Here is a 13,890-nt window from a genome sequence, read left to right on the forward strand (position 1 = left end):
GTCCACCGTTAAAAAACTTGAGTCTGTGCTCTGGACTCCACGATGTGTGAATTCCTGCTAAACACATGAATCTTTCCCACTGTAAATAGGAGGGAAATGTTTAATTTCTCCGTTGACTCAATGGGTTGTTGAAAGGCCCTTTTTCCCAGGGCCATACGCTGTTTCTAAAATAGATTATGAGATAGTAGGGGGGTCCTAGTTGAGTATCATTTTCTAAAATAATAATCGTAATTGTGACAGCGCTGTGGAGAGGGTGGCAGAGAGCGGATGAACTGCATTCTGAGCCGGGGACTGCTGCAAACGCAACCCACTCACACGCTGAGAAGTGTGAGCTCTCACAACTAGAGTGGGTCACGTTATAATGGAGAGAATGTGTGTGTGCGCGCGTGCGTCAGAGAGTGTGTGTGTGCGCGCGTGCGTCAGAGAGTGTGTGTGTGTGCGCGCGTGCGTCAGAGAGTGTGTGTGTGCGCGCGTGCGTCAGAGACAGTGTGTGTGTGCGTATTTGCGTGAGTGAGTTTGTGTGTGTGTGTGTATGTGAGTGTCTGAGTTAATGTGTGGGCATATGTGTGTGTGTGTGTGTGTGTATGTGAGTGTCTGAGTTAATGTGTGGGCATATGTGTGTGTGTGTGTGTATGTGAGTGTCTGAGTTAATGTGTGGGCATATGTGTGTGTGTGTGTGTGTGTGCATATTTGAGTGTGTGAGTTTGTGTGTGTGTGAGTGACTGAGTGAATGTGTGTGTGTGTGTGTGTGTGTGTGTGCGTATTTGTGTGCGTGAGTTTGTGTGTGTGAGTGTCTGAGTTAATGTGTGTGCATATGTGTGTGCATGTGCGTATGTGTGGGCGAGTTTGTGTGGGTGTACGTGAGTGTCTGAGTGAATGTGTGTGTGTGTGTTTGTGCACGGGTATGAACACACACACACACACACATACACAAAAGGCTCTTCACACGCACGTAAACCGCTGTGTTCCGCCAGGCGGGCGTGAGCATCTCCAGCCCCGTCCCTAACAGCGCAGAACCGGAGCATCTGGAGCGTCGACGGCAGACGCACAGGTGCGCTCCGTTCGTCTCTGCGTGTCGTCCCCGCTCTCGGCCCGGCAGCGTGGCGGATCCTTCTCCCGCGGAGAGAACGCAGGAGACGTGCCGCGCGGAGAGCAGCGGAGACAGGCGTGCCGCGGCGACGAGGCGCGGCCTCTCCTCTCTGTCCCTCCCTCCCTCCCTGTCCACCTGTGTCTCTCACTTTCACTTTCACTCGAATTAAAACAAGAGCACTGCCGGTAGCTTTCTCTTGCGGGTACAACAGGTCATTTTGGACTTGATTTCAAATGGTCAAGAGAGGAATTGCAGCAACAAATACGCTCAAACCGCAACACTGTTTATCCATGACATTACATTACATTACATTAATGGCATTCGGCAGACAGTCTTATCCGGAGCGACGTACAGTTGATTAGACTTAGCAGGAGACAATCCTCACCTGGAGCAATGCAGGGTTAAGGGCCTTGCTCAAGGGCCCGGCTGTGCAGATCTTATTATGGCTACACGGGGGATCAAACCACCGACCTTGTGTGTCCCAGTCATGTACCTTAACCACTACGATACAGGCCGCCCCTTCCCTGTGAACGCGCTGACGTTGAAGCGCCATTGGCTGTGGCAATTAGAACCAATTTTCAACCAATGAGCTTGAATTATTGTACAGTTATACAATGTTTTGGTACAGAGAGTCGGGCCGTCAACTGCATATTTTCAAACCCGAATTTAAGGACTATAAACGCAGGCAGACGGTGAGTCAACATGTCAGTGAGCCTTTTTCAACAATAGGAAGGGATTTACAATGGTCTTGTAACAATGTTTTAACACAAAAATCTTACCTATTGTACCTTTAATGAAGACAGAGAAACTGAAATATAATGAGAAAATAAAAGTTTCAATTGTACCAAACAATGTACCAAATTGCCAAATTGTATTTGTTAATTGCCCAAAAGATTAATTCAAATAAAGTTAAAAAAAACAACACAACGCCCATGCGTTTTCTTTCGAATGCTTTCAGTATCACTCAACTCTCTCACTCTTGCTCGACTCTGGGCCTCATGTTGACATACACCAATAACCGACTCCAAAGGCATTCAAAAGCCTAGACTAGATACTGAAAACTTCCTCATACCAGCATTAAGGAAGCGATCGAATATCCCGTAAAATGGGGGGTGTATTTATAAAAAGGGATGCCGGTTCAATTGCGCCTTGGGTGTGTCAAAGTGTCCTCCAGCACGATACCTAACCCCTAAAAAATGCTGACGAGCTGGTTGGTGCCTGGCATGGCAGCCAAGCAGTGTTGGTGTGTGTGTGTGTATGAATGGGTCAATGAGAAGCACCAATTGTACAGCGCTTTGGGTAAAGGTGCTATATAAATGCCAGCCATACACAGATCACCCAATATGGACGTACACAACCTCAGATTAGAGGTGACAGTCTGCACTTTGGCCTCATGTTCACGGATTCATTTCTAAGAGCCAAAGAACAGGAATGCTACCACTGTCCAAATACATATGGGCTGCACTGTAAGTGACCTTCAGGGCATGCTGTGGGATGATGCAGAAATATACCACAGTATAAACGCATTCCGGGTAACTGCATACATGTTTTTACTGCATGGTACACAGCATGGCACTGACTTGACTTCTGTATATTCTGGATGAGAGCATAAAATTACAACAGCCCTGGGGGTTTGCAATCATTGAAATAATTCACCGACGCAATGCAATGGCTGAACACCAGGGGTGCCAGTGAGCCAGGCTGGGCTGGACAGGGCCCCCAGGCCCGGAGACACACAGTCACACAGTCACACAGTCACAGATCACACAAACCAGCAAGCTACTCCTGTATCCTTCTGTCCTCTCTGCTTCTTAATAAAACGAGGTTCTGGATGGTGCTACACTACAATACAGAGCGTACTACACACTTGGTCACACCACTGCACAAATTGTCGTGGTGGGGGTGGTGAGTGTGCATGGGCGTGGGGTGGGAGTTTTAGGTAGCTGGTATTTTGGTTGTGGGGTTTGCTCAGGCCAATGGGAGCCCGTGCCCGTTCTCTTCCACTCAGCCAGCACTCTGTCACGGCTGGATAGGATGTTTCTCTTTAATTAACAGCTATTTTAAGTCTCTGTGTTCCTCTGAGAGCCAGCTACCTTGAGGATATGAGAGCTCACAGATTATTTATCAGGGAGAATTAAAACGGGGGAAAAGACAGTCGTAGCATCACCTGACTGGTAGAAATGAGAGTGATCCACCAATCAGGGTGAAGGTTTTTTTACAGCCAATGAGATATCACAGTGGATACTACTTCCCACAGAGCACTCAGACTTAAATCCACCAATCACCATTGACATGTCCATTGACATCAGTTGGTACCAGTGTACTCAGTGACTGGTGGAGCTCCTCTGTTTTAGATACACTCAGAGAGCACTTTATTGGGTATTTATTAGACTTATTAAGTCTTCTGGTGCTGTAGCCTATCTACTTAGAGGTTTGACACTTTGTGTGTTCAGAGTTGCTCTTCTGCATACCACTGTGTGTGGTTATTGTTACTGTCACTGTCCTGTCAGCTTTGGCCAGTCTGGCCTCTCTCATTAACAACCATTCTCTGCCTGTTGTGCATGACAATCCCAGGAGATCAGTCGATTCTGAGATATTCAAACTACCACATTTCTTCCCCATTTAGACATTTGGTCTGAAAAACAGCTAAACCTCTTGACCACGTCTACATGCTTTTTTCGCATTTAGTTGCTGTCACATGATTGGCTGAATAAATATTTGCATTAACAAGCTGGTGTACAGGTCTACTGAATAAAGTGATCACTGAGTGTATGTCAGTCTGTGCCTGTCCCATTTTTATGATCCATACTATTTGGACATTTCTGGTACTTCACAACAGTAGCAGAATTCTAAACAAATAACACCTGCAGCATCTTCCATGTATATCTACAACAGTGGTCCCTTAATCTGGTCCTGCAATGTTGCACCGTCTTAGTAAAGTTATGGTGGAGTTACGCTACGTCTATGGGCTGAACGCAGGGCGCGTGGTCAGAACATTGCTCACTTCAGTCCAGAAATGTGACCCAGAGCAAGAAACTCAACTCAACTCAACTGTGTTAATCTTCGGCTCCATTTACCCAGCTCCATAAACAGATAAAAATCAAGGCTTTGTAAGTCGCTCTCAGTGAGAGCGTCTGTTAAGCAAATCAATACGAGGATGTTGCATACAAATAAATGCACTTCCTGTTATGAACAGTATCTTCATTTAGAGCATAAATTAGATTGCCCTTTGTCCACATTTTACTTGGGAATGAAAGCCACAGACTAACAGCCCCTATAAGAATATAAAGAGAAGCACAGGCCATTACACACAGCCAGGCCCTCCTGCTCATTATCTCTGTACAATAAAGTATTCATTACCCTCTTTCCTAAGTCTTTAGATACAGACTGAAACTTCAACCCATTGACAAAAAATATATTCCGTAAAATATAACCAAGTGCCAAGTGTGGCTATCTCTATGACAGATACCACTGTGGAGTTATGTCTGGGTCAAGCTTGGACTTGACTCTGGTCGTGTAGGGCCAAAATCCAGCTGGAATTCCCCATCAAAACTCCTAGAGCTGGAGGCTGTCTGACTTGCAACCCCCCCCCCCCCCCTGCCCTGCCGGTACTGTGGCCCTCCAAGACCGGGATCGAGGAATGAACATAAAATCAAAAGAATTTAAAAGTTGAAGCGTTGAGCCAGGCGACTCCCCAACAAAGCTAATCAAGAATATCCAGCGGAAAGGTATTCTATTGACACTTTCTCCTCACATGAGCGCAGATTGGAAAGCATGAACTGTTGTCTTGGAAACAGTCTTGCAGTTGGCAGCTTGGCGTGTTTTTCAATGGAATGCATATGGCAGGCGTGCTATGTGAGGAAATTCCCTGCCCTATTTCAGAAACAGAGATAAACAGGACAAACACACATACCACATGACATGCACACGCCATCCTCCTTACACAAGGCGAGAGCACAGCACATCTAGTCACTGGAACCTCAGACTTGAGTGGGATTTCCCACAATTACAGAACTGCCTCACTGACTGAGATGCCACACATCAAACCTGAGACTCAGACTCCACACATCGAGACTCAGACTCAGACTCCACACATCGAGATTCAGACTCAAACTCAACACAACGAGATTCAGACTCAGACTCCACACATCAAACCTGAGACTCAGACTCCGCACACCGAGACTCAGACGCCACACATCAAACCTGAGACTCAGACTCCGCACACCGAGACTCAGACTCCACACATCAAACCTGAGACTCAGACTCCACACATCAAACCTGAGACTCAGACTCCACACATCGAGACTCAGACTCCACACATCAAACCTGAGACTCAGACTCCACACATCAAACCCGAGACTCAGACTCCACACATCAAACCTGAGACTCAGACTCCACACATCGAGACTCAGACTCCACACATCGAGACTCAGACTCAGACTCCACACATCGAGATTCAGACTCAGGTTCCACACATCGAGATTCGGACTCAATCTCTACACAGCGGAGTAAAGACTCAGGCTCTACACAGCGGAGTAAAGACTCAGGCTCTACACAGCGGAGTAAAGACTCAGGCTCTACACAGCGAAGTAAAGACTCAGGCTGTACACACCGAGACTCAGACTCAGGCTCTACACATCGAGATTCAGACTCAGATTCCACACATCGAGATTCGGACTCAATCTCTACACAGCGAAGTAAAGACTCAGGCTCTACACAGAGGAGTAAAGACTCAGGCTCTACACAGCGGAGTAAAGACTCAGGCTGTACACAGCGGAGTAAAGACTCAGGCTCTACACAGCGGAGTAAAGACTCAGGCTCTACACAGCGGAGTAAAGACTCAGGCTCTACACAGCGGAGTAAAGACTCAGGCTGTACACAGCGGAGTAAAGACTCAGGCTGTACACAGCGGAGTAAAGACTCAGGCTCTACACAGCGGAGTAAAGACTCAGGCTCTACACAGCGGAGTAAAGACTCAGGCTGTACACAGCGGAGTAAAGACTCAGGCTCTACACAGCGGAGTAAAGACTCAGGCTCTACACAGCGGAGTAAAGACTCAGGCTCTACACAGCGGAGTAAAGACTCAGGCTCTACACAGCGGAGTAAAGACTCAGGCTCTACACAGCGGGGCTTGAGGACTTGACAGCCCCTCGCCTGCTCCCCAGGCTCAGATACTAGCAGGGCCAACACGTTTTAATCAAGAAGCAGCCCCAGATTCCAGAGAAACTAGCACGTCTTCCTCAGCGCCTCTATCTCTCAGATCACAGTCCCGACAGGGAATATGGGTTACTTTCATGTAGAGGAGAAATAAATAAATAACCAAATGAATATGGGTAAGTGAATAAATCTCCTAAAACAACAGAACATTTGACATATTTTTAAAAAATCAACCATCTGTCTCTCTGTGCATTATCTGTGTCCGCACATAGCCAAGCAATAGTGAACTGGGTTTTAGAGGAAATTACAGGAATTAAAATCTAATTTTCAGAAAGACCCTGCTATTCATTTTCACCAGAATGGTCTTGTTCCAGCAGCACACAATGTGGGAGAATTGTGTCCAACCAGGTTTCCATAAGCTGCCTACATCTTAATTAACACAAACAAAATCTTCAGCTGTGATTCAAAAATGGAGATTTACATTTCCAATATGTTATTAACCTACATTTCAAGCTGTTTACTATAAATTTAAATAACAAATGAGGCAGAAATAGCATATAAAGAGTTACCCCAAACTGACCCTCTTCACCACCTCACTGTTCAGTTCTCATAAACCTGTGACTCCAGTCGACGGCTGAGCCCCTGTACAGACCGAGCCACTGTGTGGATTAAGAAACCAGTATGCGTTTGTGTGTGTGTGTGTGTGTGTGTGTGTGTGTGTGTGTGTGCGTGTGTTTGTGTGTGTGTTTGTGTGCGTGTTAGGGTGCGTGTGTGTGTTTGTGTGCATGTGCGTGTTTGTGTGCATCTGTTTGTGTGCGTGTGTGTTTGTGTGCATGTTTGTGTGCGTGTGTGTGTGTGTTTGTGTGCATGTTTGTGTGCGTGTGTGTTTGTGTGCGTGTGTTTGTGCGTGTGTGTTTGTGCGCGTGTGTGTTTGTGCGCTGACTGTTCCGCCAGATCAATTAATCTTTTTTTCTGTGACAAACTCACAGTCGTTTTGTTCAGTAAATCGTAGTATTTTCCCCTTAAAATTCAGCAGAAAGGATCATTTCAACAGCCATACTGGGCCTCCTACATGGGTCCTGTGGTCTAGGTCTAGGTCCGAAATATGAAAAATAAGTTACGTCCACGTGATTTTCATGCTGCTCCTCGTTGCTAGAGTGATAGGCTCTGATGACTCCTCATTGCCCATAACTGTCAAATAACATCGTAAACGCACCCTCTCTCAAACATCTCCCTGTGGCTGCTTCATTGTTGCTATAGAAGTAGGGTGGGATGGGGGGGGGGTTAGGGTTTTGTTTCTGGTTGTGTTCATATATGAAGCATGAAATATCCACAAGGAATTTGAAACAGAATATCGTCACATTGGAGACTCCCTTTTTGACAGGAAGCTTAATATTTATGATTATTATATTTCATCCTCATTACCATGGTAGGCTTAAGCCCGGGTTATGCTTTCCGCATGGTTGGATGCATGTTATTTCAATGACGTCCAATTGCAACGAACATGCGTTATTTATACTCTTTGCAGTTGTGTCTCCACAGCACTCATTTCAGTTCCCTTTACTTAAACCCAGAGTACCAGCTTCAGCTGGCACTGATTTGGTGATCAGCTTCAGCTGGTCCTGATTTGGTGATCAGCTTCAGCTGGTGCAGATTTGGTGATCAGCTTCAGCTGGTGCAGATTTGGTGATCAGCTCAACTGGTCCTGATTTGGTGATCAGCTTCAGCTGGTCCTGATTTGGTGAGCAGCTTCAGCTGGTCCTGATTTGGTGATCAGCTTCAGCTGGTCCTGATTTGGTGAGCAGCTTCACCTGGTGCAGATTTGGTGAGCAGCTTCACCTGGTCCTGATTTGGTGATCAGCTTCAGCTGGTCCTGATTTGGTGAGCAGCTTCACCTGGTCCTGATTTGGTGATCAGCTTCAGCTGGTCCTGATTTGGTGAGCAGCTTCACCTGGTCCTGATTTGGTGATCAGCTTCAGCTGGTCGTAATTTGGTGAATAGTTTCAGCTGGTACTGATTTAGCCTCAGCCTGTACTGAAGATGGACATGTGTTTCAAGTCAAGGCCTCCAAGGGTATTTAAACCAGGTCATACGATCAGTGAGTTGAAAGTTGCTGTGCTGCAAACTTTAATTTTGTTTTGGGTTCTAGTGATCTTCCCGCTAGCCGGCGTGACATGCAATAAACTTTCTCCAGTGAAATGTTTGTTGACTTGGGTGAGTTGGAGTACATACCCTCTGCCTTGGGGGGGGAGTGGGAACTAAGGACGTATAATCACTGATCATAACAGAAAACTGCCAACCAATTACATAAAGAGCTGAGTCAATCCAGCACATTATCACCAAGACCCACCTGGTTTCTTAGGACTAATTAAAACAGCATGATCAAAAGTATCAGCCTGCACTGTGAGTTAATAGAGCCAAAATGGTGGCCTCATTAAAGTCAGCATTCATCAGAAGACCACTACTGCTCTTTCAGGGGCAGTGTTGTTTCCATGCCCAGAGAAGAAGCCTAAAGGAAATCCTAAAAAAAAGGCTTCTTTTCAACTGAGAAAAGAAGTTAACTGCCAGAAGACAATTTGCATTAAAGAAACCTTCCTTTGAAAAGCAGGTTAACCTGCAAATATAATCAAGTCTTTGGGTAGTCGGGTTGTATTCAATTGAATTCAATTTTATTTGTACAGCGCTGTTCACAGGAGACTGCCACAAAGACACTTTAGAGTAACAGAAGGAAAAAAGGGTCCCCATGAATCCCCAGATTAATCTCTTATAGAAATGGAATATATTGCAATATAGCTTTTATGTGGACATTATTATGCAAGTACAGTATATGTATGTGTGAAAATATTTTTTTTTTTAAACTGTATTTGCCCATATATTGACATAGTCGGAATATACATCTGATCTTGAAAATATATCTCTGGATTAAACAAGTTTTCGTGTTCAATTCTACATCGTCTTCCTCTGAACTTCATTTTACACATTCGATATGTGGTCCAAGCCCACATCGCTCACGGCTATGTCCACATTCCCTGCGTCGTCTGTAGCAGTGACACGGCTTTTCCAGCTTCCGTTCTTAAACAGCCGATTTCAGCACCTCCCCCCCGTGTTCGCTGCGGTACGAGAGACAGACAGCGGACGGGTTTGCGATGCAAAGCTTCCCATTTCCCAGTCGTCATGTTTGGGGCGGGCTGCGATTGTGACGTAGGACTGGGAGGTTCAGGAGGTCCAGCCGTCGGTCGATAGCGAGATGTATTTGGCGGCACTGAACCTCTGAGTTACGTTTTGTTCTGCATCTCGGGAAAGGGCTGGAACTACTTCACGACTGAAATGTGCGCTCCAAAGTGTTAATTGGCTTCTGAAACCCTTTGTTCTCAAGAACTTTAGATTATGGGTCAGTTAAATGCCTATGCATTTGCCGATTTCCTTTACTCGTGCACTCGAATGGAGGCAAGGCGTTGCAAACGGTTGATGTAAAGTTGTTTGCCCTTTGGCTAATTATAAATGGTGTGGTTATGTGAATTTGTGAATAGTGAATTTGTCGTTTCGCAATCAATTTTTAAGCTGCACAATCCATATTGTCATGTTTTCGTATTGCGACGTATTGTGTCACGATATTTCATGTTACCCCTATTTAACCCCTTACTTAACCCCTTGGCTAATCTTCACTGATCTATGTAGCGCCCTATTAAAGGCTTTATAACTCTGGGTGTGAGCATCACAGAGACTAGGAAAATGGCATGAATTCAGCAAGACACATTGACCATTTACCACTAAACCCATTTAGATTATTTTTCATAATTTATGTATAAATAAAGTGCCTAGTTGAAAATGCAACAATGAAGTTGTTCTTCTTTAGTCTGCAATATAATACTGAGAGTCACACAGGTAATTATACCTTCCCTTGACCACAAGTATGCAAATTCTGAGGGTGACATGTAGAACTAATAAAGATCTATGAAGCACAATGGAGGCAGTGTACAATTGTTTTGATTTACTGCATTATTCACAAGTGGGAATTCCCATCTTTCCATCACTCTAGGAGTCCAAAAACCTATCCAAAATCTCTTTGTAAATGAATAAAATGATTTTTGTCCATTTTGAAGCATGCCCCTTACGGTAGGTTAAGATGAAACATTGATATCATATAAACAATGATGTATGGAAATGAAATGTGAAATGCTGTGGAACACAGACCTTAGATATACACATTTGCAACACACACATACCCTGGCTTAAATGTATCTGCATGAGATCATACACAAACCAAGGTGATTCACTCGTTAGGACTTCAATGAGTCAGGTAAATATAATTCTAGGCTGAACCAAGAAAAGTTTGAGATAGAGCGGTCCGAGACCTGGTGAGAAATGCTCAGAAGAACCCCACACATCACTGCAAAAGAGTAACGCAGGTCTAGCTGTTCACAGGACAACAATACAACATACTTTGAACAACAAAGTCCTACATGGCAGAGTTGCCAGGAAAAAAAACTACCTCAGCACAAAATTAAGCAGATGTCCAATGTGTTTGGATTTAACTTTTAGGCCACTACCAAAGAATGTATGTTTGGAGAACAAAGGGTGAAGCCTTTGTAAAAAGAACACCTTGCCAACTGTTAAGGATGGAAGTGGATCCATTATGCTTCGGGGTTGTGTGGCACCTGGGGGTACAGCAACTATTGTATGAGTGGAAGGAAGAATGGATTCCACCAAATATCAATAAATTCTAGAGGCTAATGTTAAAAAAATCTGACCAGACACTGAAGTTGAAGAGAGGTTGGGTATGTCAGCAAGACATCGATCCAAAGCATACCTCAAAATCAACCATGAAGTACCTCCAGAAAAGACAGATAAAGGCTTTGGAATGACCACCACAATCACCAGACTTGAATATTATTGGAAATCTGTGCAGAGACTTCAAAAAAATGTTCCCTGCCAGGAAGGATGGGGAAAAATTCCAAAAGCGAGAATTGAAAGACTCTTACAGGAAGCTACAGGAAGCGTTTGCAAGCTGCTATAGAAGTCCAAGAATAAGTCACAAAGTATTAATTGACAGGGTTCCCAAACTTTTTAATATTTGTATTATTTTGAACAGTAAAAAATAAAAATAAAGAGTAACCTTGCTTTAAAATTTGAAGAAATGTGTCATGTACCATTGTACCATTTAGAGGTCAGGTTCGCTTCTGTTCACTTAGATATTAATTGTAAAAAGGCTTTTTGACCAGGGGTGCCCACATTTTTGCACACCGCTGTGTTCTCAGTTACTACACAGACACTGCACAATTTACACATTCATTTGTACATGTAGAGAGAGAGAGAGAGAGAGAGAGAGAGAGAGAGAGAGAGAGAGAGAGAGAGAGAGAGAGAGAGAGAGAGAGAGAATGGTATAGGGAGAGAGTTTGATCGGGGAAATCCTGATTCTCCACCACCTCATTAGCATTGCTCTGTCTGAATTCAACCGCACACTTAATGATGCCCACTGAATTCTGCAACAGGGCGCTATACGCTCCTCGCATACTTATCGCACTTACATTTTTCACATACATGCAGGAGGGTAATGCCACGACGATGCATGTTCGTCAACAGTCCTGAACATCACATGCATTAAGAATGAACATAATTTAAGCAATTGTGAAACGGACACAGACCAGGTAGATGTGTTAAGAACGTATTCGCCATAACCTATATCTGGAGTGATGCCTCGTGCTGCTTCCTTGCCAGCAACATTGCAGGAGCAAGCCACAGTAGCCTATACTCGCGCGTGGTACAGGCTACAAAACGCAATCGATCAATTCCTGAATATTAGTCATTCTTTACTCTCGGTCCACGGGGTGTATCCCCCCGGAACACAGACCATTAAAGCTTGGAAAAGATTTTTCTTAAGATCAAAGTAAAAAAAAAAAAATATTACGTATAGAAATTTTGCGGCAGAAACAAAAGAGAAATAAAAACCGGAAAAGGCAACTGGCTGCAGTTATTAATTTTTTTTGTGGATGGGGAATAACGAAGATTAATTGTATCGAAATAAAATGACTCCCGCGATTCGACGAGCACTGCTAATTGTGTTCATTTAAAACTGACACGGAGGGCGTTGCTGGAAAAATTCGGTCTGTAATTAAACAAAACTTCTCGACTGAATTGAGTAATTAGCTAATCACAATGGGGGGGCGGATACGATATTGCGGTTTTCGTGCACATGCAGAAAACGTCTGGGACGCATAAAATGCACAGGAACATCACATGTTATTGAACTAAACAGAGCGCGCCTTGTGTGCAGCCTCTGCCATTCGCACCTACAGTAGGCTACCGCACATTAATCAAACAGGTAAAACGGGCACAACGATATGTATGCACTATGCGAACTATTTGCCCACAGACGACCGTGTAATCTTAACCCGTATTAAAAAATTACGAAATGTTTTTTTTATTTTTAAATGAAAGACAACGAGCAGATCACATGAAAGGAAAGAGACGTGCCTCGGGCAGTAGATTGCGCCAAGACCCTGTACTCACACAGCTTCTCAAGATCTCGTGCCCAAACAGCTTCGCAAAGGTTTCTGAGGCGCGACGGCACACGGCATCTCGGGGTTTTATTTCAATCTGCTTTTCTCTTGCCTCCCGTAGCCCGCAGACTCCGCTACCGTGATCATTTTCTGAAGTAAGTTCTAATTCGTGAGGACGGAGAGAAAAAACGAATGCAGCATGGTGTTGCTCTCGTGTCACACCCCTCTGCCCGCCTTCCCCCCCGCGCCCTCCCTGTCTGTCACTCAGAAGATGCGGTTGATCTATTTTTTTTTTTTCGTTAACGCTTGATGTTACCAACTGCGTGAGGCACACCTCCTCGACTCCTCAAGCTTGCCTGCTCTCGGGTGCCTCGGCTTGGTGCTACCACGTGACGGAAAGATAATGCGCCCGTGTGCAGGCTTTTGGACTGGCTTGCTGTCCAGCGCCTCCCCACGGAGCGAAGGGGAGACGTCGTAAAATGAATAATAAGGTTCGCGCGTGGAAAGATATCTCTACGAGCTTAAGAAGGGCTATATTAAATAGTTTTAGTCTTTTTCTTGAAAAATTAGCATGCGCTTGTATGCCTATGGCAGCCCACGGTCTTTCTTCACAGTTCAAATTATTATTATTATTTTTATTATTATTATTATTAGTATTATTAGTATTATTATTATTATTAGTATTATTATTATTAGTGTTGCTGTTGTTGTTATTGTTGTTATTATTGTTGTTGTTATTATTTTTGTTATTATTTCTATTGAAACGTACACATTTTTACCCTTGTAATGGCAGGTGCCAAGGCTCACTCTTGAGCAAGTATGTGGGACAACTATGCAGAATAATGACGTCAGCAGATCGCTGTATTATTTAACACGCTTCCTGCTGCCGTTTCCTTTAATCATCGGATAAGATGAGTGAGGGCGGGGAGGATTGGGGTGGGATCAAAGTCACCTCAGACATTTCCACTTTTGTTTTTTGTTTTTACAGAAGCAGGCTTGAAATGTGAGTTAGGGGGCAGGCACAACATTTTTATCAACACCCCCCCCCCCCAGCTTTCCTCCACCCTCCCCGTGCTTCTCATTTGTAGTTTTGGTTTGTGAATTCCCACCCCACCCCAAAATTTCAACCCTCATCCCTCTGCC

General features: G+C 44.5%; 1 protein-coding gene across 1 annotated transcript in view; it reads right to left on the bottom strand.

The window, feature by feature from the left end:
- Positions 1-12,955, bottom strand: part of si:dkey-70p6.1 (uncharacterized protein LOC570575 homolog) — a 37,251-nt gene extending 24,296 nt beyond the window's left edge. Inside the window, exon 1 of the mRNA XM_061219996.1 lies at positions 12,758-12,955. The gene's annotated coding sequence lies outside the window, so the exon portion shown is untranslated. The remainder of the gene's footprint in view (positions 1-12,757) is intronic.
- Between the last annotated feature and the right edge of the window lie 935 nt (positions 12,956-13,890).

The sequence above is a fragment of the Conger conger genome, chromosome 14 (genome assembly GCF_963514075.1).
Source record: "Conger conger chromosome 14, fConCon1.1, whole genome shotgun sequence".
Taxonomy (NCBI): Eukaryota; Metazoa; Chordata; class Actinopteri; order Anguilliformes; family Congridae; genus Conger; species Conger conger.